General features: G+C 43.1%; 1 protein-coding gene across 4 annotated transcripts in view; it reads right to left on the reverse strand.

Annotated features, from left to right (window-relative positions):
* Positions 1 to 25231, reverse strand: part of foxp1b (forkhead box P1b) — a 149544-nt gene that overhangs the window by 120453 nt on the left and 3860 nt on the right. For all 4 annotated transcript variants that reach the window (XM_054617894.1, XM_054617896.1, XM_054617895.1 and 1 more), the window contains exon 2: positions 12778 to 12857. The gene's annotated coding sequence lies outside the window, so the exon portion shown is untranslated. The remainder of the gene's footprint in view (positions 1 to 12777; positions 12858 to 25231) is intronic.

A 25231-nucleotide genomic window follows, 5' to 3' on the forward strand; every position in this document is an offset into this window, starting at 1 on the left:
TTATTGTGGGGACAAAAAAAAAAATGGACAAGAAGTTACTTTACATTATGATCAAACCAGAAAGCCCTAAATCTGTGTGCATTGTAACACGGAGATATAAAAGTCTGTCCTCTTAAGATGATGAAATAGATTTAGATTTTTTAAGGAAGTGATAACTCCTAGCAAACACTAAGAATAAAAGATTACCACACTCTGTAATTTCACTTCTGTCTTTCTGTGAAATACAGTTAACAGTTTTTGTATGTCAGCAGCACCGGACGCAACCTGAGTTTCATCTCTTTGTTGGTTTGATCTTAATCAAGGTGCTCTGTTGTACAATGCACTGAGTGATGTGGGAAGCACGGTAATAGCCGGCCCGCTCAGAAGAAAAAAAAAGGCTCTGTGAATATAATATTGCCACTGAAAACCAAGAGGAGAGAAGCTCATTTAGCTGGTGACAAATGACAGCACTTTGTCTTCCTGACAAGACCCCTCCTCCGTCAAATGTCCGACTTCACACGGAAATAGGAAATGGCGCATTATCACACTGACAAACAATTACAACCGTGTCATTAGCAGCAACCCTGGGCCTGAAACCATTAACTAAACACAACGTCGCACACCACGCTAAACCATCAGGAGAAGAGCAGGATGTAGATGAAAAGACGCCGATGAATCAATCACGACACAAACAACCTGATGCTCACGGTTTTAGGGAGGGATCTAAATGTTGGGAATGAGGAGGAGGAGGGATGGGGGGGGGATTCTTTGTTACAACTAAATGAATCACAAAAATAATCTCGAGCAATCAAAAGTTTCCCCATCTCCGAATAAAGATTTATGTCTTTGTGATGACAGAGCAGTGCCCGCCTTATATATTAAAAGTCAACACTTTGGAGGAGTTTCTCTCTAAGTGACTTAATCAGATACAGAACATTAGTATCTTTCTTTTTTTTTTTAATACGTCTCCCAGTGTCAGCCGGCAAATGAAAACCCCAGCGTCTGTAAATATGACTGCTTACTTCCAACACAAACATTGTTGACACCTAATGCAATTTCAGCGGGACATCCAGCTGAAAGCACACCGGGGTAATATAATGCTCTTAATGAGAATCCCTTCCAGCTTGAGACCTTGGCGAGATAGCCATAATGCATGGCTTCTCTTTTTAATAAAATAATTGTTACAGTTATTAAAGATGAATCTCATCACAGTCGAGATGACAAAATAATTCATTACCAAAACCGGGGCTTTAAATAGCTGCAAATTATGAAACCCCCCCCCCCCACTCACACTCACACACATACACACACACGCCACCCACTTCCAGATAAATGGGTTCGTTATTTTTCGTATAAATATTAGATAAATGATGCCCTTGAAAGGAAAGAAATATCACTGTCCATTGAGAAGTTTGCACACACACAATATACGTCGAATCAACGATTCACTACCATAACTAGATACAGAGCTGGACAATTGACCAATATATGTCATCATTGTGTATTTTTGTTTATATGATGGTCATAACAATTAGTTTCTGTATAAAATCTATGTTTAGTATACATCATATACATATATACATCAATCCTTTAATTATTTTCACTTATTATGGTGGTGACTATGCATGCTCATGCAAACACAAACTACACATGTGCTATAAATGCTTTCACTTCCCTCATGGATTTTTGGGTTGTTGATTTTGGTTTGTCAATTGTTAGTGCTATAAAGCGACAAAAGATAATGTACAATTGTTCGTCAAGTTACCAGATCCAAAAGCGCTATCTTAAAGGGGACATATCATGTTCATTTTCGGGTTCATAATTGCATTTTGGGTTTCTACTAGAACATGTTTACATGATTTAACATAAAAAAAAACACTTTATTTTTCTCATACTGTCTGCTTGAATAAACCTGTATCAACCAATCTTCTGAAACGCTCCGTTTTGGTGCCTGTCTCTTTAAGCCCTCCTCCTGAGAACGCCCACTCTGCTATGACTCTTTAGATTCCGGTCACTTCTGCGCTGTTGCCGTTATCACAGCGTCACTCCAGTCGAGACAGAGGTCCTCCTTTTTTTATTATAAATTGCCCCCCCCCCAAAAAAGGGTTCTAACCTTTTGGCAGTACCTTCACGGCCCACTAGATCCCGCTCTGAGGCCCACCAGCAGACCCCGGCCCAGTGGCAGAGAACAGCTGAACTACTTGGGAGTGTAGCAGTACTTCTAACCGTGACTCATAGTTATGATATCACAACCTTACCGCAGTGCTGGCAGCTCGTTTGAAGGTATAATTTCACGTATTTTTTTAAATAGCACCTAGAACTGCTTTAGAATTTTAAAAAAAGGCATGGAACTCTCATGTTTTACAATATTATAGCTTTTATGTGACCAACTATTCAAATTATCAACTGATTAATCTAGATTTAAATGAAAATCAGCAGTAAATATAGACTCATGGTAACACTGGTCTGCTACAACAGTTCCGTGACGTTGCGTATATTCCAGTTCATGTCTTTGAAACGGCTCTGTTCCTCATCACAGCACCTCAATGTGTGAAACAGAGAAAGCGCTGGAACACATGTTTGTATTAACTGCCATAACGCCCCCACCCCATTTCAGTTCACAGCTCTCTTCTCGCTTAATTTATGTTTTCAAAAGAGATAATTTACAGAGATGGCATGGAAACTTCCCAGCATGCCTTTTAACCTGTCGTTTTTCACTCTCTCTCCGCAGCAGGATGTCCAGAGGAAATGCTTTATTAAGATCCTGCCGACGTGAAGAGCCGCCGTGACTTACTGGTGCATTACTGTCTAAAAGGCAAAGTTATTTAGACCAATAAAAGGCTAATATATTGTTGGAGTGGAATTACACATAAGTTATCTCGGCCTTAATAACATCACCGCAACCCCTGATGTTGTTTAGATCAATAAAGCCCATTAAAGTACAGACCTCGAGCGCAGATAAGGCTGCACTGCCAAGGCGAAATACTGCTCGCCGGCATGTGAGAGAGCAGAGGTCTTTCTCTGGCAAACAACAAAGTGGGCAAAATGAGAAAAAAAAACACTTTGAACTTGATACCATAAAAAAATGTGGTGAAGTTGTCCGCCTTATGGTGCCTTCTGGTCTGCTTAGCAAGGCAGATAAACAAGAGCAGAGATGCTACACTAGATATTGGTCCGACAAAGTAGAGAAAAGGCTTGTGATGTGAGAGCAAAGGTGAACTACGGTCGTCAGCTCCATCTCTGAGCTGAGCTTCCTGTTAGGAAGAGGAGGGCTTTAAACTGGTTTATTATTTCAACAGTTGCCTTAGAAACCCCCTGGCATGTCTTTGTCCTCTTCCACAGTAACATAACACTTTATTTCTAATTTATGCCTCTAATTATAATCTGGTGGGATGATGTCGTTGTAAACATTTGTTGATTCTGAGACTTTTGACATGGAAAAAAAAAAAAGAGATAAGTGAAAGTAAACTGCAAAACCAGAAAAAAAAAGTCTGAAAACACACAGAGTCGCATGAGACAATATATATATCTACCTATATATATATAGATAGATATATATAGATGTATATATGTTTTCACCATGCTGTGCTCATTCTTAGCAGTGTCCACCAGGTGATGCACTAAATCATCTGTGCAGCAACTGTCCATCAGCCCCTGAGGTGTGATGACCACCAGCTTGGCCCCGCCCTCGAGGCTCCGCCCAGAGTTATGATGACAACACCAAGAGGAGACGTGAGTGCATGTCTGTGTGCGTCTGTATGCATCTGTGTGCATCTGCATGTGTGTGTGTGTGTGTGTGTGTGTGTGTGTGTGTGTGTGTGTGTGTGTGTGTGTGTGTGTGTGTGTGTGTTTACGTCTTAGCTTTTGGGAGTGCAAACAGCGTTCACGTGCACTTTTTTAAAATTGCAGCACGCAACAGTTCTCCACAGGAAACCACAGCAGAGTTTTTGTCGCTATCTCTATAAGCAAGCCAAATGACAAAGATTTTGTTTTGCTTTGTTTTGTTCTTCAAGTGCTGTGTGTCCCCTATGGCTTATATACTGTCAATAGGAAGTTTACAGGCATAAAGGTACTCAGGTGGTGGGGGACTGAACTCAGAACAGAAACAACAGACACATACCTTTTAAATAGGGGTTTCTGGAGCTTTTTGAGCTTCTCACCTCAGTGTGTATTTCAGAGGACCACTCAGATATAGTAAGATATGAGATAGGCAGCTGAATTCTTCTCTTTATATGAAATGACATTTAGGGAGTTGCAGCTTCTTGCAGGGTCTATGTTATGGTGCTTGACTGCACTCCGGTCCATTTCAAGACCGAGGCAGAATATCAGTGTGATTGTTGGCTAAAACTTCGGATATTTATTTTTATTTATTTTTTAAAGGCCGTTGAATGTTAAAAGTCAAACCAAGCTAGCAAAAAGCAGCATCAGACTAAAGCAAAAGAGAGATCTTTAAGAGGTCTGAAAAAGTATTTCTCAAACACAAATACTGTTCTGACTAAATATAAAATAAAGGACAGAAAATTCAGAGATGGAGCAGACACACACACACACACACACACACACACACACACACACACACACACATACAAGGCGTGGTAATGATTGTGAATAATATCCTTGCAAAAATGATCAACTCTGACAATGTAATATTACCCAACAATAAATACATCATAGAGCAAAAAAAAAAAGACGGAGTGAAGAGAAAGAAGAGGGGGGAAAGAGAAAGGAGCACAAGAAAGAGACGATCTTCCCCCGGCTCCAAGTGACAGCATAAATAAAGTGTGGCACATCTTTTACCTTCTTCAATTATCTGCCTTTTGACATGCAAGCTGAGCACAGTGTAATTAACATCTCAGCAGATAATGGGGTCGCTACTCACTGATCAATCTCGCACATATATTATTTGCCTTTTACCAATCCGACCTCCTGTTCTCCTAGAAAGGAAATATTCCACAACAGATTTTCTTTTTCTTTTTTTTTTTTTTTTCGGTTTGGGGCTTTTAATAGAAAAAAACCTCTGGTAATAGGACTAATGACTCATCCAATTGAGCTCATCTTCCAAACATCAATTAGGGCTATGACCTCACTCACATTCAAACGGATGGCATGGTAAATAACAAATCTTTTCCGATCCATGCGAGATGTTAACCATGTTGTCATATTCAATTACGGGCAGCATCACTAGACAGAGAAGACTGAATAAAAACTTTCCCTAAGAGATGGAACAGGTGTTGTTGCTGGATCTTTTTAACCAACTATACAATCTGGAATTGATCTGTTGGCTAAATGTGCTTGGTTTTGTCCGGTTTAGGCTTATTTACTCCAACAAATGCAACTATTAACAAATTCACTCGAACCTATAATGACACTCATTGTGTCCGCCCATTGCTGACAGTCCTTGTACACACAGCATAAGAATTGAATGTCTGACTTAAAACTATTTTTAAATCAAATCAGTCTGTATATTGTTATTGTCCAGAACATGTTATTACAACAGGCAGTGCCTCACATTCTGAAGAACAAACAGTCAGCCCATATTGACAAATTAATAAAACTGGTAATCTCTGGTTGTTACTATTAGCCGTTTACAGGTGCAGCTTCTTGCTCTTATAACAATAAGACATCTCCAACATCCTCAAGGCCGTAGGGGACAAGCAACACTGATGCAAGATTCATTCTCAGCAAAGAACTTTGTGTGCGACACAGAAGAAACAAGCAAAATCCAATCTATCTCTAACAATTACAAAATCAAGCTAACTGCAACAGGTTGACCCCCCCGACAATGTCTGCATGTCGTGGCTATTCCCAACAGGAATGGTGATTGCCTGTGAACATGACAGACCTGCATAGCTGCAGCAAATGCCTATGAGCAGACCCCAAATCAGCCCTGAGATTTATGTCGTTTATGTAACGTTGTTTCTGTCAGGTCCAAAGTTAAGTGTCTGGGGTAGAGGGGGAGTGTCCAGTACATTGAGAGCAATGATTGAATACCTTAAGGGGGGGGAAAAAAAACTCACTTCCTCTTTAAGATACTGAAGCAAAAAAAAATAACTGTCCCTGTAATGACAACTGCTGCTTCGGTTGCATCACTCACAGATCTGTTAATAGTACTTTGGTTGTGGTGTTAGACCTCAAGACTGAGCATAATACTTTGCCGTTATTTGGTAATGCTACGCCCGACCTTTTAGCGCCACGGCAATCTTCTATTATTGTAGTATCTGTCGCTATTTGTGGGTCATTCTGTCACTCAGAATGAAGTGAGTGGGAAACCTTTACTGTAAAATAACCACTGGAAGTGTTGACTGTGCAACAAGCAAGGTTAGATAATGTTGTTAAAAGTTGACACCATTAAATGTGTCCAAAAGTTGATCAATCTTCAGCACTTTCTGTCAGGAATTCAGTTTGAAACATTGCAAGGACAAGATCGATTTTAGGAAGTTTTTAATTATTATCAAATGTGCCTTTCAGGTTGGATTTCCAGAGGCTCTTTCAACATGACTGTAAAAAAATAACTACAAGGAAAAAAACTAATTCTAGGAAGACATTGCTAGCTTGTTTTTGACTTTACAGACAGAAGGATACACTTAAATAAGGTCAAAAACTGGGTAAAAAAAAAAGTAAATGTAAGACAATCACTGTAGTTTAGGCTGCGGGGGAGTGTTAAAAGCTGTACTTTGACTGTATGATTAACTGATCGCTGCCTGGACACGTAGGGGTTATTTTTTACAATTTAGGCTTTAAACAGATGTGCGTTTTATGTGGCAGGTTCTCCAGAGTTTAGACGCCGCTGTCCGCATAGATGAGGCCGTAAGTCGGCTCGTAAAACCTGCCTTTGAAACTTTGGGGGAGGATTAATGCCGACATGACAGCTAGTGGGCAGGGATCCTTGGTGAGGCTCACCTTTTTTCAGCACACCGCTCAACATCCCACCTGATCAAAAGGACAGCACAGGGCCGGGTTCCAAACCTGCTACATCTTCACTTCTACCCGACTGATTGAGTCCGGTTTCCTGCACATGTGTGCTCTTGGGTGGTATGACATAACGTTGCTCACACTTTACCGTAATGTGCATACTGTATTGTGGGGTGACGACAGAGGTAAGTGTACTGCGAAAACCACTGTGCAGTGTAATTACTGGGATTTACACACCTTCAACTCCCCCCCCCCTCCTCGCCAACCCCGGCTTTACAAGGTGGAATTCCTGGCAGGGTACACACACATACACGCTCTCTTTTGAACTGCCTTAAAACACACCCCGTCTTTAACACTTACACTTTTTCTTTTGTGCCAAATTTTCCAGTGCAGTTCGCTCTTTTTCCTCTTGCTTAAAGACAATCGTTGTCACACAATGCATTCTTAATGCTTCACACTCCCTTTTGTCGGTGACCTGTGTTGACTCTGGTACCACCTCCTGGGCCGGGCAGGAAGGCACGCTGAGTGAGCTCTCTGCTGGCTGTATCCAGAACCCAGCCTCTTACACAATGCAGCCTTCCCCCCCCGGCCCCGCAGCATGCAGCCCGACCCCTCCTCCCCAATAACCCACTTCCCATTCTTCATCGAACCTGGGGATTGTAGTGTGAGAGGGTGGAGATGAGAAAGATGGGAGGAGGTGTGTGTGTGTGTGTGTGTGTGTGTGTGTGTGTGTGTGTGTGTGTGTGTGTGTGTGTGTGTGTGTGTGTGTGTGTGTGTGTGTGTGTGTGTGTTGGGGGGGGGGGGGGCACATCCTGCGTGAAACCGCATCCTGAACAAGCATCGCTGCGTCTCACTGTAAATAAATACTCTCTCCTCCGCGTTGCTTCCGTCAACTGTCACCGCCTTGGCTCCCAATCACCTTCAAGTCCAAACAGGAAAGTGCAGGGAGGCGAGGGAGATGGCAGATATGAGCTTTAATTTGCTTCTCGCTGCACTTTAGCCCGGGCGCGCGGCGCTTCCTATTCTCCCACTCCGACCAGCTGCCCCGGCTTCGTTCCAGACCCTGAGTCCTTCCTGTCACCTCTCATTACGACATTATCCAGGAGGAGGCTCCCTGTGAAGCCGGGGAAATCACCGTTTAGTGGTACTCCCCCCCCCCGCCTCAGTTTATGCAGTACTGTATTAGACACGATTCAAAGCCACGCGCGACATCCTCAGAGGAGCGCTGCTGCCTTGTTGCCTTGTTACCTGCTGATCCTCCCCCCACACCCCCGTGCATTATCACAGGAGATGCAACCGAGCAACAGAGCATGACGAAGGTGACAACTGAGGTATGACGAGTTCTCAGTTCATGAACTGCTTTGTGTTGCGAGACCCTCAACACGTCGGCTCAGTGTTAATATCTTTCATTTGATTAAGTATCAGAGGCGCACTTGTTGTGATGACAAACCAACCTGCGTATTATCAGAGCGTGGTTACACTTGTCATTTCAAAGCGACTTTTGTCATCCGATCATGCCAGAACAAATGAAATGTCAAAGTCTGTTCGCTTTGAGATCGGATCGGATAATGCACCCTTAAGGTTCCGATCAGCCAGACCACATGCTGAGGTCGCCTGGCTGTATTGAGCATGTGGGAACAAATAAATTGACAAAATAATGTGGGACTTTTACTGTGAAGAATTTATAGGACAATGTGTTCATCACTGAATGAGAGAGACTTAGTTAGCGACTTTTCTTCAATAAAGGGGCTTTTATTTTGAAGAATTTATAGGAAATACGCTCCTTTGACAATTTTATATCCGATCGATAGCGGATGAGGCGGACGAACATCCGCGCCCACAGTCCTCCGGCACTTCTTGCATTGTTTCATTACACTTGAACGAGTTGAGCTGAAAAATTGCATGCAGCTGTCGACAGCAGCGCATCGGTATGCGCTCAGCTCTGCCCACTAGGCTTGAAAAAATAAATAAAACCATCAGTAACTGATCTATCATGACTCTGAGACACATTTACATGCGCTCTGCATGTTTGATAAACACGTAATGGTTACTGGAAACAAAATGGCCACAAATACAAATTTCCAAAATGTATACACCAAATGGGCTGATAATTATCTTATAAATCAACACGTTCTTTCGCTGATAAAGAGCTAAATATTAGTCAGCTGAAATGAACATGGGGACGTCCCCGGTCCTTAACCGTTAATCCGTACACAAAGCCTTTGTGGAAACAGCAGCCACATTTAATTCTAAGCAGTTTACTGCTTTAGCAGTGATGACATTCTATGTGCAAAGGATGCAATGCGAGACAACTTCTATTCAAAACCATAAAAACAATGATCTGAGGGAAAAGCATGAAGGAAGTAAGACTAAGCTAAAATAGCCTCACAGTTAAAACGTTCTGTGTACAACGAGTTGCTTCAGTAAAATAGCCCCTCGCTGTTTGAAACAGGAAGAGATGATAACTGTTATTGTATTCCAACCAAATTGGCAGTTAAGATAGGTACTTCATGCAAACTCATTCATGGGAATGAAAACTGGAGAAGGGAAAAAACACAGTAGAGAATAAGCGACGGATATGAAGCCAAAGATTTAGTGCCATCTGACCGTAGTCTTGCATCGTACATCTTAACAGAAATGAGCTGAATGGGATCCAGCCGCTTCTCTCTTCGGAGCGCCGGCAGTGCTAAAGCGAGCCGTTTCTGCCGAGCTGTTACATTTGTGTTGAGTTGTTCCATCTTGATCTGACGGCTACAGGCGTCCCTCCTCTTTGCCTGAGGAGAAGGCTCGCTGGCCAGACACATTACTTTAAAAGAGCAACGTCTCACTGAGCATGTCACAACTTGCCGGGGGGGCAAGTTGTGACATGCTTTATCCATGTTTTGTCCTCAGGACCCCCGATTGTTGTTCATTTCCCGTGCAAAGACAAAATAAGCAACTAAGTGTGCTCTTCCCCGGCCTTCACCCGCATCGCGGCACTTTTTACGCACAAGTGGCTGACCACAGATGATTATACAATTAAAACAATATTCCTCATCTGTCCTGTCAGACTGATCTAATTCGCCCATTCGAACGACACTAATGGAGTGAGCCTGTTTCTCTCTGGACAGAAGAAAACAGCGCAGAGAGCCAAGAGGAGTAGTGTTGTATTTGTTTAGCAGGATGTTGGTGAATAAAGTTGAGACCTAAGCAGTTTTCTTTACAGCCCACAGTGCAGCAAGGAAACAGGGAGGTTTGTTTGATTGTTGGTTCAAATTAACCCCTGGGTGAGGAAAAAAGGAAGAAACGGAGTGACCCTGTTATTTTCTGAGACAACACTCCCTTCAACCAACGCTGACATTAATAATTCATCATGACAAAATAAATTACCAGGGAAGTTGAACATGGAAAAAAAAAAAGAATGTGAGCGAAAAGGACTGTCCCATTAGAGCTGGGTTTCTGCAGCAGGACGTGAAAAATAAAATGGAATCTTTCACCTTTTAAATGAACTTCAAAATGCATTCCCAAACATAAAAGTCTGATCTGAGATTGTGCCTTTTCAGACGGACAACAGGGGTTAGGAGGGACACAGGGAGGATTTAGCCAAACCCTGACCTGGATATCCTGCGTCTCCGTCCACCCGGCGTGGACAAGGAACACAGATAGGAACTCCTCCTCCACAAAGTTCAAGGGAAATGCTTTCAATGGCGCGGCTCTGTCCTTCCCAACCAGCCGAGAGTTTTATGTTTATGAGCTACTCTGATGGGGATGCACATATCCATTAGATATGAGTTCGCCTATGGTGGGGCGGGCGGGGGGGGGGGGGGGCTGGTATTAACCCACGAGCAAATGCCCCATCAGCAGAGAGGGAAAAGCTGCCTTTTATGGCAACAGATCACAGACTCAAGCCATTGGCCACAGAGCCCACAAATGAGGCGTTAAGTGTAGTGGCAGGGGCAGCGGAGGAAGAGGAGCTGGGAGAGATATGACCCTCTGCTCAGCCGTGCATGAATCTGCCCTCTGATTTTCCCTTCTCTCCGTCTTGCACTCTGCTACTCATGGTACGAAGAATAAAAATGCATCGAAACACGGCGAACAGCGGTCACCACGTAATAATAACAACCGTCACCTGCAGCAGAATTCATTAGAGGCCTCGGTGATGTCGCAGCCTTGTAATGTTATTTTTTTTTTGTAATTGAATATTCATTTTTTTTTTTTTTTTTTACATAATATTCGGAGAGATTCCTAACGGACGTTTTGGGTAATTAATTGTCTGACGGGGGCGGAGTTAAAAAAACACAACCTGACATGCAGATTGGGAAAGAGAGTGCGACGATGGGGGGCCTGCTGGGAAGGTTTCATCATTGTGCCTGACCCCCCCGCTGCTCGCAATGGCAGGAGACGCGGGAGGGAGGTGGGGGGGGGGATAGACTCCTCTTCACAGTCAGAGATTTAATTGCACGCAGATTCCATTACCTCTGCACAAATGTCACATTCTCTTCTGATCAGGGGGCACGGCGGCCACTGGCAGCGTGGCTGGCACGCAGCCAGCCCGTAGTGCAGAAAGCGTTGAGCCAATCAGGGCTCCCGGGGCAGACAGAGGTGAGCGGAGGGACAGAAAGACTACAGTACGCCAAAGATATGGAAGGGAAAAAAAACAAAAGTCACGAACAGAGGAGCTGACGGTGCAACATTCAGGTGGAGGGCAAAATGCTGCATTACCATGTTTTATTGATTTCACTTGTGTGACTAACTGTATACATCATTGCAATTACTATCATTATTATTTTTATTATTATGGTTATCATAGATTTTCATTCTGTAAAAGTATAGGTGCACTCATTTTCATATTCATATAATTACAACAAGATAGTACTTTAATGGCAAATACACATAAATAATATAACATGAACTACCAGTTTTAACCTGAAAATTCCCTTACTTGGCATACTGTATTAATAGTTGCAAATTAAAAAGATGCAAAAAGACTATGCATTTTAATTTTTTGAACAACAAAACACCCTAGCTCTGATCTTCGGATATTCTCGACAATCAATCATTTTGTTCAATTGTTCAGTTTGAATTATTGCTTAATAGAGCCTCAACTAGCGGTTATTTGAATTATGGATTGATGTACCTATCATTTTATCAATCAATCTCTTAATTGCTCGGTTTACAAAGTGTCAGCAAATAGCAATAGATGTCCATCACAACTTCCCAGAGCCCGGATATGTTTTAAAGTGTGTAGTGAGGTCCAAACAATGATAGTAAATAGATTGATTGATTATAAAAAACAGGTGTGTTTTCCGGTTCAACGCCTGAAACTGTTGCCTAAAAATACAACTGTAGCTAATTAACATTAGTTTTGTATTATTTTGATATTTAAAAAACAGAAAACTTTTAAGAATACCATAGCATTGTTTTAAGCATATAAATGTAAAACTCTGGGGAATCGGGGCCTCTAGGAGTAGGAGTGATGAAGTAGCCCTGATTGGCTCCGCTGATGATCTGAGAAGTCCCAGATCATTTTAAAAATAGCTGTTAAAACTGAGATATGTGGGCAGCAATTCAGAGGCTTGGAACCAGTCTCCACAAGAACATTCCTGGAGTTTTATTTATGGAGAATAATTGTTTGATAAACTTGGCAATTAGATTCTATTTTCCCCCCCAAAATTCTGTACTATTTGTGTCTTTATCATTCACATCCACGGCCTAAACAGCTGAGCAATAAAAGTGATGAAAAGCTCAGAATACATCTGTTGGGATCTGCTTCCAGCTTATTATGGCCTGATACAAATAAGCCTTAATAACCAGACCCAACAGTGTTTTGGAGGCACTTCACAGACAAACAGGGAGCACAGTAATGTGTGAAATAAGAGACGGGTTAGCATGAGGATTGCCACATACCCCCGATCACTGGTGCAGGATAGACTGGCACTCCATTCCTCCAATCAGAATTCAGCTCCGATCTCTTGAGGGCTGGACCACTGGGGAGGAGAGAAAGAGAGAGAGAGAGAGAAATAGTCAGAAAGAGTGAGGAGGAAGTAAAGGGAAAGATACAAACTATTACAAACAGGAAGTGAAAAGGTGGGGAAAGCCCCTAACCTGGTCGGCTGAGCCCACATGTACAGAAATGACATAACAGGCTTTCAACAGGCAAAAGTAAAAGTGATCATCGTCAGCCGCAAGTTATTTGATAAGTTGTGACGCACCGATTCCTGTTGCCTTCTCCTGGCCTACATGCATACCAAGTTATCTTTTTTACATCTGAACATGCAGATGTAAAAAAGCGATGGCGGACACTAAAATAGTAGCAAAGGTGTTATGCATCGCAGTTTCTGTGGTTCATTTCTCAACTAAAAAAACAGTAAACATGTCACGTGGTTGACCTCTGACGTGTTAAGAGTGCTTTTGATAAACCCACATTAAAAAAAACAAAAAACGTGCTGCGTTCATTTCATGTAGCTGCATGTGATGTCGACTGTGATCAAAAAAATATTTTAAAAAATGAGCAAAGACATCTTCAACACATAACAGACACATTACAGACTTTTATGCTGATGCGATAGTTACTTACAATAAACCCAATGAACCTCTCTAACACACTACAAAGCTACACGGGTGCTTGCTAAGCAGACTGTATTCATGGTAAAACAGTGACCTTTAAACCCTGATGTGGTCTCCACCTTATTGCATTGTCGTTTTCCATAAATGATGCATGACTTGTGCCACTAGAAAAAAAAACATTTTGTTTATTGTAAAACCTGGTGTTGAGCTCCAAAGCATTCGTCTGTAGCCAGATAAACAAGTGGAAAGATGCTAATGACTTCCAGATACTGCTTCAGCCCATGCAAATGAGGCAGCGGAGAGAGGCTGGTTTCTGGTTTTGTCCCCGTCACGTGAGTCGTGGCTGCGTGTGCGGCTGGTGGCCCCATGATGTATGTGTGTACCACTTTGCTTTTTAAAGTGTGGCCGTGTCTTCCAGCGGTACGGCTCCCAGTTAATTGGCCGCGCTCTGAAGGGAAAGCGTGTCAAAAACTAAATCTATAACTCTGTTTGTGTGTGTGTGTGTGTGTGTGTGTGTGTGTGTGTGTGCGCTGTGGCTTTCCGACCAGACACAACAAACCACAGCCCCGACGTCCCAACTCCTCATAATTCACCAGTGTGGAATTCGACTGGCCCCCATTAGTGCAGCGGCTGTTTCCACAGACCAGTCCGCATTCCGGCCCCCAGATAAGACTCGACTGATTACTCGGTTGCATCCCTGTCATTACTCCCCGAAAATATGTTGATCCCAACAGACAACGACCTCCCCCTCCTTCGCCCTCATGGATGATTCCCAACTGGGCTTACTTGATATTTAAGACCCCCTCACTGTGAGATCTACGTGTTGTCTCCCGCATATGACTCACTCGAGCTTTAGAAACTACTTGTTGAGAAGATTCAAAGGAGATGGGATTTATGTGCAGTCTCGCAAGAGGGGTGTTAAAATAGCACACACTTAAAGAGGTAGCTCTAATTTTGTGTCTTTATTGCAAATTAACAAGCTCTGGGTTTTAAAACGCGGTTACGTTTTATTGCGTAATTTGTCCATAAAAAAGAAAAAAGACTAAACAACCAAACACTTTGAGCTATACTACACGGTAAGACGCCAACATAAAGTTTGAACCTTTTTACCTCCGACTATAAAGCCTTCTCACTTTTCGAGTGCCAGCTGCCTCGCACTCGACTCACTCTGGAAACATGTGGTTGTAATCCCCCTCTTTTCACTCAAATTACAAACGATGTCAGTTTCTGAGGAAACTCCACTTTTCGCAGCGTGTGTGTGTTAATTGCCACTCATTTGTGAGTTTCCAGGCAAAACTAGACAGGCATTTGAAGCTGTCCGTCCTTGTTGAGGGGGTTTGACAAGGGCCAGGGATTAGACCGCGTCAGGTTAACAAAGTGGTTTTTTGCTACATTATAATCAGTACAAGTCACCTGCTGCTTGTTTGAAAGAACAACATGTGAAAACATGTGTTGTTATTCCACCATAAATAACAAAAGGAAACTTTTTTTTAACCCATTCAAATCGTGGAAAAACTACTCCATAGTGTTAGTGACATGGATCTACGATGAAACCAGAGTCAAGCCAGTGATCAGGTTTTGCATTTGGGGGGCGGGTGGGGGAAACACTGGTGCTGTATCGGATCAATGGCTTGACCCATTAAGTCACACCACTCCCCGTACCTCATCTAATAAGAGCCGGTGTTTGGGAACACCCCGCGGCTGACCCGTGCTGCTGGGGACAATTACCAGAGAGTGGTCTTTCGGGGGGGCCGACGCCCACTTGACCCGGTAGCGTAAAGACGCGCAGGAGATCCACATGATTTAAAACTCCTCCCCAAGACGCGCTGACAAGGTTAGAGGGTCAGCGCAGACATTAACAGGTCAGTGTGTGGCCCACTTGGGAACAATTACTCCCAGTCACAGCTAAGTGGACACTTGATTGAACACGACGGAGGCAGGACACACTTCCCACAGATAACAATCCCCAGAGCCATTTAGGATAAAAAGCCCTTGTGATACAGCCTTTATGGGCAAAATTCATCTTCCTTTTCCCTTTTAAAAGAATGCGAGAGTGTGATAGAGAGCCGTTCTCTCAAAGAGATGAGTCCCCCAAAGCATTACCGTTTTCTAGCAATGCTAATAGCTGCTTCTGACACAGAAACAATTACAAGGTGACTGGGAGGAAAAAGCTAAACAATGGGACGGGTTTGTTGAGGTTTCACTTTTCATTCATGGGAACAAAAATCAAATATCTCACGGAAGAAATTGACGCATCTTGCAGCAGACTTTGACAAAACACTCAAAACAGCAACAATACAACTTAACCCGGTGACATAAATATACCATTCCGCAATAAATCTCTCATCTCTAATTAACTGTGTGGGTGCTGCAGTTTTATTTTATGCTGTTCGACCTTTAACCTACTGACAGTTTGACCCCTCTTTCCCACCACCATGACAAAACTTTGCCTTGGACATCTGGTGTCTTAACGCGCCTACAGCAACGAGCACCCGGGCCAAGCTCTGGGCCGTTTCATTTCACAACTCAACAACAAATAGTTTGTGTTTCATGGTAATGCGTGGGTTCAACATGTACTGTAGAAGATAAACAGATGTTTGGGGACAGCTGGTGCAGATAAAATAGAGAAATTATTAATGTGTGTCTGTGTGAAAACGCTCTACTTGTACACAAATAGGGCTTATCGATTCCCTAACACATTTCCCCATCATTTGCATAAGCCGCCGGTTGTTTGTGGTGTTGTTGTTTTTTTTTTGCTTTTTTTCAGGGGCTTTGTTTATTTATTTCTCTCTCTATTCACATTGTCGTCGTCCCCCCTCGCTCTGCAGCGGTGGCTGCTGCTGCAGCTGGTTGTTGTTAGTGGCTGGAGATGACACAGTTCGCCACTTCTCAGCCGACCCAGAGACCAGCACAGCTGCAGAGGAGGAGGAGGAGGAGGAGGAGGAGGAGGAGGAGGAGGAGGCACGGAGAAGAAGAGAAGAGGAGAGAAGAGACTTTGCCTTTTTCAAAGATAGGAAGTCAAAGACATCCCGTTGTTGATAGACTTATATTACTCCAGAGCTCATCACTTGCCTCCCGTGCTCTTTTCTAAAGGAATCAAGAAGCCCGACATTGGCAGAGAAGGAGGGAGAAAAAAAAAGAAACGCTCCTGCAGAGAATCTCTCCCACCCTCCTCATTAACGGGGCTCTTTTTCAATCCACCGAGGACCCCTGAGATACAACCCTCCCGAAGAATCCGGCAAAGTGACACCACATTAGCCCGTTTGCACAAGCAGAAGTGGCAAAAAAAAAAAAAAAAAAAAACAGGCTCAGCGGCTGACCCGCTGCTTGTTGTGGCAGCCGGCTTTATTCCCCAGGACCGTTTTGTAACCAAGCGGGCATCGTGTGAACGCCATCTGGGTGCCACTTATTTAAAGCTGGCAGAAGTCCCGTGGCAGCCAGCCTGGCGATGAGGAGAAGGGGAATAAATTGCATCATTTACTTAACATGCATTTACCGTTGCGCCCGTTAAAAAGCCCATGACTAAATAATTTGGGGAGTTTTCGAGCGCCAGTTTCTGCTGTCAGCCAAATTGCGTTGCATACGAGGCAACTGATAAAGGAGATATCGAGATGTTAACCTCGTGAAATCGCGTTTACCACCAAGTATGTTAACAGCCCCTTAAATCCATTTACACCGAAAGAAATCTCCCCGCGCGTTATGCACTGCACAAAACCCATAAACAGACAATAAACACATTGTAATTAGAATGCCAACTCTTTAATTACGTGTGCCATTTGGGGAATGGTCGAGCCCGCTAATTGTCAGAGTGATGTGAAAGGATTGGGGGAGGCAAGGAGGAGAGCAAGCCTCGGGGCCCCGATGAGAAACCATATTCCCCGCTCGCCAAGGCGCGTTAGAAGGCAGAAAATTCAATTGGCACGGTTCCAAAGAGGAGCAGTCCAAACAGGCGTAATCAGCAGGGACAAACTCCATGCAAATCATTTACATTAGCACAAGTGGAGAGAAGTGTCTATGGTTTTCACTCGCAGAACGTGAGGAGTGGGGAACATCTCTGCCTTCTTTAAACCTCACTGCGTGGTGACTTCATACAAAAAGAAAGAGTTCAGTTTGGTTCCACTGATCAAATCTTCTAAGAGGCAGGAAAGGAAATAAACACCTACGACTCATATTTAGCCAGAGTTAGACCGGGTTAGATATGTGACTTGATTTGTCCATTGTTATTCTATGGTAATTCTCTTCTATTTTCCATAGTGGAAACCCAATTAAATTACAGGACTGAGACAATGTGGATGACAGACTTTAATCCTGTTACTGTATGTTGCCAGTAAACAATAGACGTATTGCAGAATGCTAAACAAACAAAATGCCCCCATAGCTGGTTGTCTTCACAGACAGTTGACCCCAACAAATGTTTGGTATTGATGTTGAGTATTATTTTACCCTGTTTATTACCACTTGGCCATTCTGGCTTACATTTATAAGCAGACAAATGAGATGTCATCTTTTGTTAGGTTACATTGTGTAGTTTCATGAAAACCTGTGAATACTGGCAAAATAGTTTCTCCATAATAGAGCTGACCACATTTATTCTGTGACTTGGTATTACCTATTTTTAGAAAAAGATCTTTCAGTGAAATATTTCCTTTAAAAGTACTGAAATGTTTTTAGTTATATGAACCAGTCCTACTGCCAAGGAAATGTTAGTAAGACCTATTATTTGAATATTACTACAATTGCTATGCAACTCCTATTTATATATAATTTTTTTATCTCAAGTTTGATCTGTCCATTGCATATTTTGCCATCAATGAAAAAAGGGAAGTCACTGTAAACGAACAGGCGCTTTGAGCGCATTGAAAAATAGAACAAGCAGCTCAATGTTTTATCTATCACCCCTTTAGCAATGCAAAGTTATTTTGGACATGAACACTTCAAATGAGTTCAAGGGTTTGCTTGCAATGCAAAACAACAGGGCTAGGACACACAGCAAATCAGCATACATCATACACAATGGTCCACTAGGATTTAAAGTTATAACCTCTGTACATATTAACTTTTACACGGGTAGCTGCAGTTAGCAACAGTTTGTTTTTCCCCCCCAAAGTCTGGTCACGTGACCCGGGGAAACCGTTTGCTTATGTATGGATCAGAGTCCAAACAAGGAGCGAGTGGCCTCGACTGGCCTACAATATTAGCATATACAGCACATAGCGCTGAATGAAGATCACAGGGTGAATTACTGAAAACCACGGTGAGTACAGTGCACCCTGAGAAACACTTTGTGAGATGACATCTCTCAGATGAATCATCAGCCATGAGAAAATATCAGGCAGTGAGTAACCGTCTCCAACCATTGTTTACCTGTTGACTGATTGTGGTCGGCCCCAATGAGAAACGGCATGATCTCACTTGGTGGAAAAAAGAGCCACCACTGTGAATGTGGTGGGAGGGTGTGGCACCAAATCAATGAGACTTCAACAAGAGGCAAAACAAATATATTACTGGTTCCATGGTGTGAAATCGTGCATTAGCTAACACTCGGGCCTGCGCCGCTCGCTCTATGATTTGTGCGCTCAGACTGCTCTCACCTCTGCTTTTCCCATCCCTCCGTCTACGCCAGGTTCAAACCGAACACTTCACTGTGGCCTGCGAGGTCTTTTAACACGGGACCCGCTATTGATGAAAGAGATCAGAGTGACTGAGTGAAAGAGAAAGAGTGCATGAAGGATACAGAATTTTTCATCTGCTATCCATCTCCTGCTCTAATGTGGCCATTATGCTCTAAAAAGAGACTGCTCATCTATTCACTTTATGGGGAATTTGCAAAAAAAAAGGAGATGACACTGCGAGAGGGCCGGTCGGAGTGATTAAAATTCTTTGAATTAGCCGTCCAATTGCAGCACACCATTGTGTATGAAGAACACAGATATGCACTCAGAATACCCAAATCCCCCCCCTCTGTAGTAGGATATGAATGGATTGATTTACTCATTTCTGACGAGCGAGTTGTTGTATTTTTTTCAGCGCGAGGAATTGATTGGCCGACACATTAAAAGCTTGTGCATCACTCGCTGCGTACACACAACATGAAAAGGCTTTTAGAAAAATATCCAATAACTCAGAGCAGCTGATTGTTTAAACCGCACCACATTCGCAGCGTTTACAACAGGTGCAGTAAATCTCCAACAAAAGGGGGCTGTAAACAGTAAATAGTAAATGGTTAACGGCGGCGGGGCGGGGAGGGAGGGCAACTCCGGGACGCCTGCGTGTGTGCGTGACGCAGACGGCGCTTTGTCAGTGCCACTCACTAAGAACTGATACTAGATAGAAATAGGACGACTAGAATGTGAAACGACCCGTACGTAACAGGTGAATCAGGTGGGACTGCAAATGACGATTCTCACATCACTGCCAACGTAACTGTTGTTTTTCCCATGCTCTTTACTATAGTTCCTGGAACTAAATAAGTAGGCAAATAAAGTTTCGGTTGCAGTTCAGGTTCTCTCTCTCTCTCTTTCTCACCCTGATCACCCACTCTTTCTCCAGTTCTCTCGCGCCTTTATCTTGGTCTTTTTTTAGAACAGTCGGGCAGTCGCTCAGACAAATGTCTTGTAAGCCAAAATAACATGAAACAATATTTCCATCCCTAATATGAAACGTGCGTTCACCCTGAGTTCATAACAGAGCCGAGCGGTGTCGGAGTCATTACGCCCCTTGACGAGCTAAGTCAGCATTAACCCATTAATTCCATTGGTAAATACTGGTTTGTGTAACAGATATTCAAGAGCTGAACTGTGTTCTTGCTCATCGCTGAACTTTAAAAGAAGTCTATGGACTCGTCGCTGATGACTTTTCCTCACCGCTGTGAACACTCATTTCTTGTTTTTCTCAGATCACTTTTTTTTTTTTTTTACACGAGAGCTGTGTGCATGTTGTTGCCGCCTGCTGTCATGTCACCTGACTACCGGTGTGCGTGCTTGGTGTGCAGAGGTAGAGCTCATCGCTCTCAGGATGGAAACAGGGGAATACTACCAGCTATTACACAAAACGGCTGCTGAAGAGTCTCCTATTATAATTCAAATTGCATTTAATAATGAACTGACAACGCGATTTTGATTTGATGGATTCATAACCAAACATTTCATTTCACTGAAGTTTTGAGTTAGTGTCTTTTTCCTTATATAATATATTGCTCCACTCATAAAGCTTGTGTCTGGGATTGATGTACTTGTGAGAGTGAGTGTTGTATTGTACAGAGAGAAAGCCATGACATATCGATCGCCCCCTAGTGGCTGGCTGCAGTATAGATAATAGAGCCCGCCCCCTGCATGTTAGCGGATGTAGCCAAAACTATCAAAGTAGAAGTCAAAGACATTTTACCCACAATGGATTCTGTCATTTTATGTATTTATTAACACGCTGATGTATGTCTATTTTTCTGATCAGTTTGATTTAAATTCGTCATTTTATGCAGTTATAAGGGGGTGGGACGTCACGATGGACAGCTGCTCTGGGTGCGCGGAATTGTACATAAGAGTGACATAAGAGAGACTTTTAATTTACAGAACCACGTCTATCTGTTTCAACCATAGATCTTTCATGATCATTAAATACAGTCCATGGTTATTACAGTCACCGACCATGTCGCCGGTTAGCCTCAGCGACAAATCCACTGTGTTCACATCAGACGAGCAGATGACGTTTCTGAAACACCAGTCATTATTCTTTGTAACAGCATAAATCCTAAATGTAATAATAGTTGTTGTGTCTTCTTAGCCGTTCAACTACCTGGCGCTAACATAGCAGCTAGGCGGCTACTACCCAGCTGCTTCCCGCCTCTGTATTCAATGAAACCCTCACAGTGACTTTGCGATAGCGGCGCAGCAGGAGGATGCATTTCCATACTCACAAACAATTTTTTTTTTTTTTTTTTTTTTTTTTTTAATTGCAAGCTAACTTCTTAGCACACCGCCAGCCGCAGTACTTTCTGCTGTGATATTCTGGCGAGATATTTTGCAGCATCGGCGGCAGCCACTGCGCCCGCTGCCTCCCATCAACTAAAAAGGGACTTTCACACAACCGATATGTGAAAGCCACAGGTGCAATATACCTAATATGGATTGTTGTGCGTATCTCATCTTTACACTTGCTTGATAAACAGGAGCTTCAAATACTGTACATGCTGCATGTCTATTCAAATCCAGATATTGGCCAAATATTGCCTCAAACATTATGAGTTGCAACTTGGCGTTTTCTGTCATGATTCAACTAGTGTGTGTTCATAGAATCCCCAGCTGGAGTCATTCCTAGCCAGGGGTGTGTTCAGTCAATAAACAAAAATGTTGTTTTGGAAACTGGGTTGGGACTTGAATGCATTATGACCTGGCCTTGAACTGAAACCATAATACTGAAATTGCTTCTGATAAAAACACATCTCGTACTTTTCCTCTGGCAAAGAGCTCTTTTTAGATGAACTCAGAAAATGATGTCACGACCTTAGTGAAGACTTTACTGAAAGTACCAAATGTTATCCAATATGGTTAAAAGATATACACGGGGAATAGCAATGGGGACTATAATGGCACACTGTCCAAAATCAAAAGAGTAACCGACCAAATATGTGACAATATTTGAACATTATGACTGTGAAGGAGCTTGACTACAACATTATTCTGTCACTGATTCTGTCACTGATTCTATTCTGTCTTGGAAATGTATCTTCCAAGAAATGAACGCTGACACATTACATCTCATACGTAAAATTGAAATTCTGAAGAAAATTTGAATTATTGCATAAATAAAAGATATGAATGATCCCTAATAAATGATCACACAGCCCTGACAAAGTTAAAGTTATCAACAAAAGTGCTTCTTTAAATCACAAAGACAAAGTGTTTCACCAGTGCAGCAAACACATGGCCACACTATCTGCCCCAACACCATAATTCCATCCCAGGCTAATCTATTGACCGAGATGATAAACCAAAAAAAAAAAACCATCTCCAACTGAGTGGTTTGGGAACGGAGCCTCGCCCTGTTTACAACACCGAGAACAAAAACAAACTCCCTCCAAGGAGCTCGGGCGAATGCAAGTCACACACACACACACACACACACACACACACACACACACACACACACACACACACACACACACACACACACACACACACACACACACACACACACACACACACACACACACACACACTCTCCAACCAATACAGGCAAACAACAACAAAGTCTGCAGCTCTACTGGGAGAGCGAGGCTATCACACAACAGCACAAACAAGGTGTGCGTCTCCGTGTGTTTGAGGGAATTGGACAGCGCAGAGACGAGTGTGTCTGTGTGTGAGAGAGAGAGAGAGAGAGAGAGAGAGAAGAGAAAGCGAGAGTTGGTGTGAAAGTGGAATTGAGTAGCAAACAAAGTCAAACACCACCCCCACCCGCCCCGGTCTCAGGTCAACTGAATCATCGGGAGTCAGGGAAGATACCGTCACCTCCTTCCACGAATAGCTGGCGTAAAGAAAAAAGAAAACCACATCAGTATGACTTCACCGTGGCAGAGCCGGTAGCTTGAGAACACACTCTCCCTCAATATCCAGAGGGGACTCTGAATGAAGAGGTAATGAATCTCAGTTAACAAGGCCATTATCAGTGAAGGAACTACATCATCCAGGAGGGACTCCAAATCCACGAGGCCCCTTACACGCGCACACACACACACACACACACACACACTGGCCTTTTTATTGTTGCTATTAACTGCTCAGGTACACTGGCAACAACTGGGCCTACAAAGTGAAAAAAAAAATTGCACAAAGCTAAAAGTGTCGTGCTTTTTGATCTGGCACCGTGCATCATCACAGTAAACAATGAGGACCGTATGAGGGACGCGGAGCCCAATTAGCCATCCCTGCTCTCCGCTGTCGAGTATTTAAACAGTCTGCCAGGAGGATAATAGTAACCTGCATACTTTCATCTGTGCTCCAGACTCATCAGCGTGGCAGCACCTCTGCCGGAGCACCGCGCTGCATCTTGGGTAATTACTGCTCCCCAATTACCACCCAGCTGGTAAATATATATCAAATAAACAAGCAACATCCCGTCAATTAGGAGCACCCTTTCGTTATGGGGGGTCCGAGAAAAAAAAAACAACGATGTTTTATGTACAGACGGGAGGAGAGAGCGGCGTGAAAGAGGAGCGCTTGTACACAGCACAGTTTGTTAAAATAATGAAATCACGTGTGGCGATTAGTGTGTGCGTCTAATTAAAAGGTGTTTTAATTGCCAAGAGGGCCGAGTAAACAACATGGGACCGGTGCTGTTACACAAAAGGGAGGACTTGCAAACTTGGCCTTTTTCCCCCGCACAGACGAGCAAAGACGGACAGCAACATTGTCGAATTCAAAGGAGGAAGAGAACAGCTGCAGCAACAGTCTGTCAACAAAATTTGCATTGCCGCTCTCTCCTCGTCTCCGTTGCTCTCTCCTGTCTCTCCTCGAGCCCATGGAGCTGCCGGCTTAGATCTGAGTGCTCTGATGGCTTATCACGGAGCGAGCGGCGGGCTAAGCCGGAGTGATGCGCCCAAAAGACATGATCAAAGCAACACCAACTTTCCACGCGGCGGCGATGATGATGACGGAGGAGCGGGCCCTGCCATGTTGTGTTTCTTATTAGGGCCGGGGCTGCCAACTGAAAAACACAGCCGGGGAAGTCAAGGATGAGGCCTTTAAAGATGTGCTACTGTAAACATACTCCACATCACGCTGACGACGAGCGTTAACGGGGTTTAAGTGACGGCCTCAGACATTTTCATGGCTCGGTTTTGCTACTCTCGCTCATGTCACATAATAACGTTTTAACGTATGGTCAGATTAGTTCCAAAGACTTTGGTTATGACTTTTACCTTTACAGCAGCAGTTTGACAAAAAAAAAACAAGAAAAAGCAAGAGCACCGCCACCACGGGCTGAACAGAGAATGAGCAGGCTGCCACAATTAGAACTTAAAACGTCACAACCAGACAAAAGTCAGCAGACATCACAGGTCAAACCGCGGTGTTTGACAGAAAAGTGGTTTCTGGGCATTGCAGCACAAAGAAAAACATTTAAGTCCACACAATTTATCATCAAAATATTCGAAGAATGAGTTGAAACTTTAAATATCACAACTCAAAGTTAAGAGCAATAACTAAACCATACCAGTGTAAACATTCATTTGACGCATATTTGATAGAAAATCCCCCGAAAAAATGAAATCCACCAGGCCGCCGCAGCCACACCGTAAACACTGACATGCAGACCGGACAGCTGATAGAAACAGGTGCTGAGGTTTGGTCTGGCAGCTGAGCTCAGCTTGTAGCATATGGCTGAGCCCCCTCATGTCTGGATGAAAATGTTTGTAGCTTACCTGCATCATTCCCAAAACAGACGAGCGCCGTGCTATTCGAGAGACTCGGGTTTTAAGTTATTGCATGCACTCACTCAAAATGAGAACAGGGAATAGGGTGTGCCTAAAAGAAAAAAAAAACATCTGATATAAAGTGTTTCTTAAAAACTTAGATTCAGCGTACTAGCAACACAATTCATCTCGCTCATAAAATTTCTGAATCGGTTAAGTTGTGTTTATTTAAATATTGCGTGACCAACTATGTCTGAATATGATACACGTAAAAAAAACGATATGCATACATATTGAATAGGTGTCATAGTTTCACTACTTCAAATGTCAACGCAAACCACAACACACTGCAAAACCAACTCCCTTCAGATTCTTATCTATTTGTTCAAA

The sequence above is a fragment of the Anoplopoma fimbria genome, chromosome 17 (assembly GCF_027596085.1).
Source record: "Anoplopoma fimbria isolate UVic2021 breed Golden Eagle Sablefish chromosome 17, Afim_UVic_2022, whole genome shotgun sequence".
NCBI lineage: Eukaryota > Metazoa > Chordata > Actinopteri > Perciformes > Anoplopomatidae > Anoplopoma > Anoplopoma fimbria.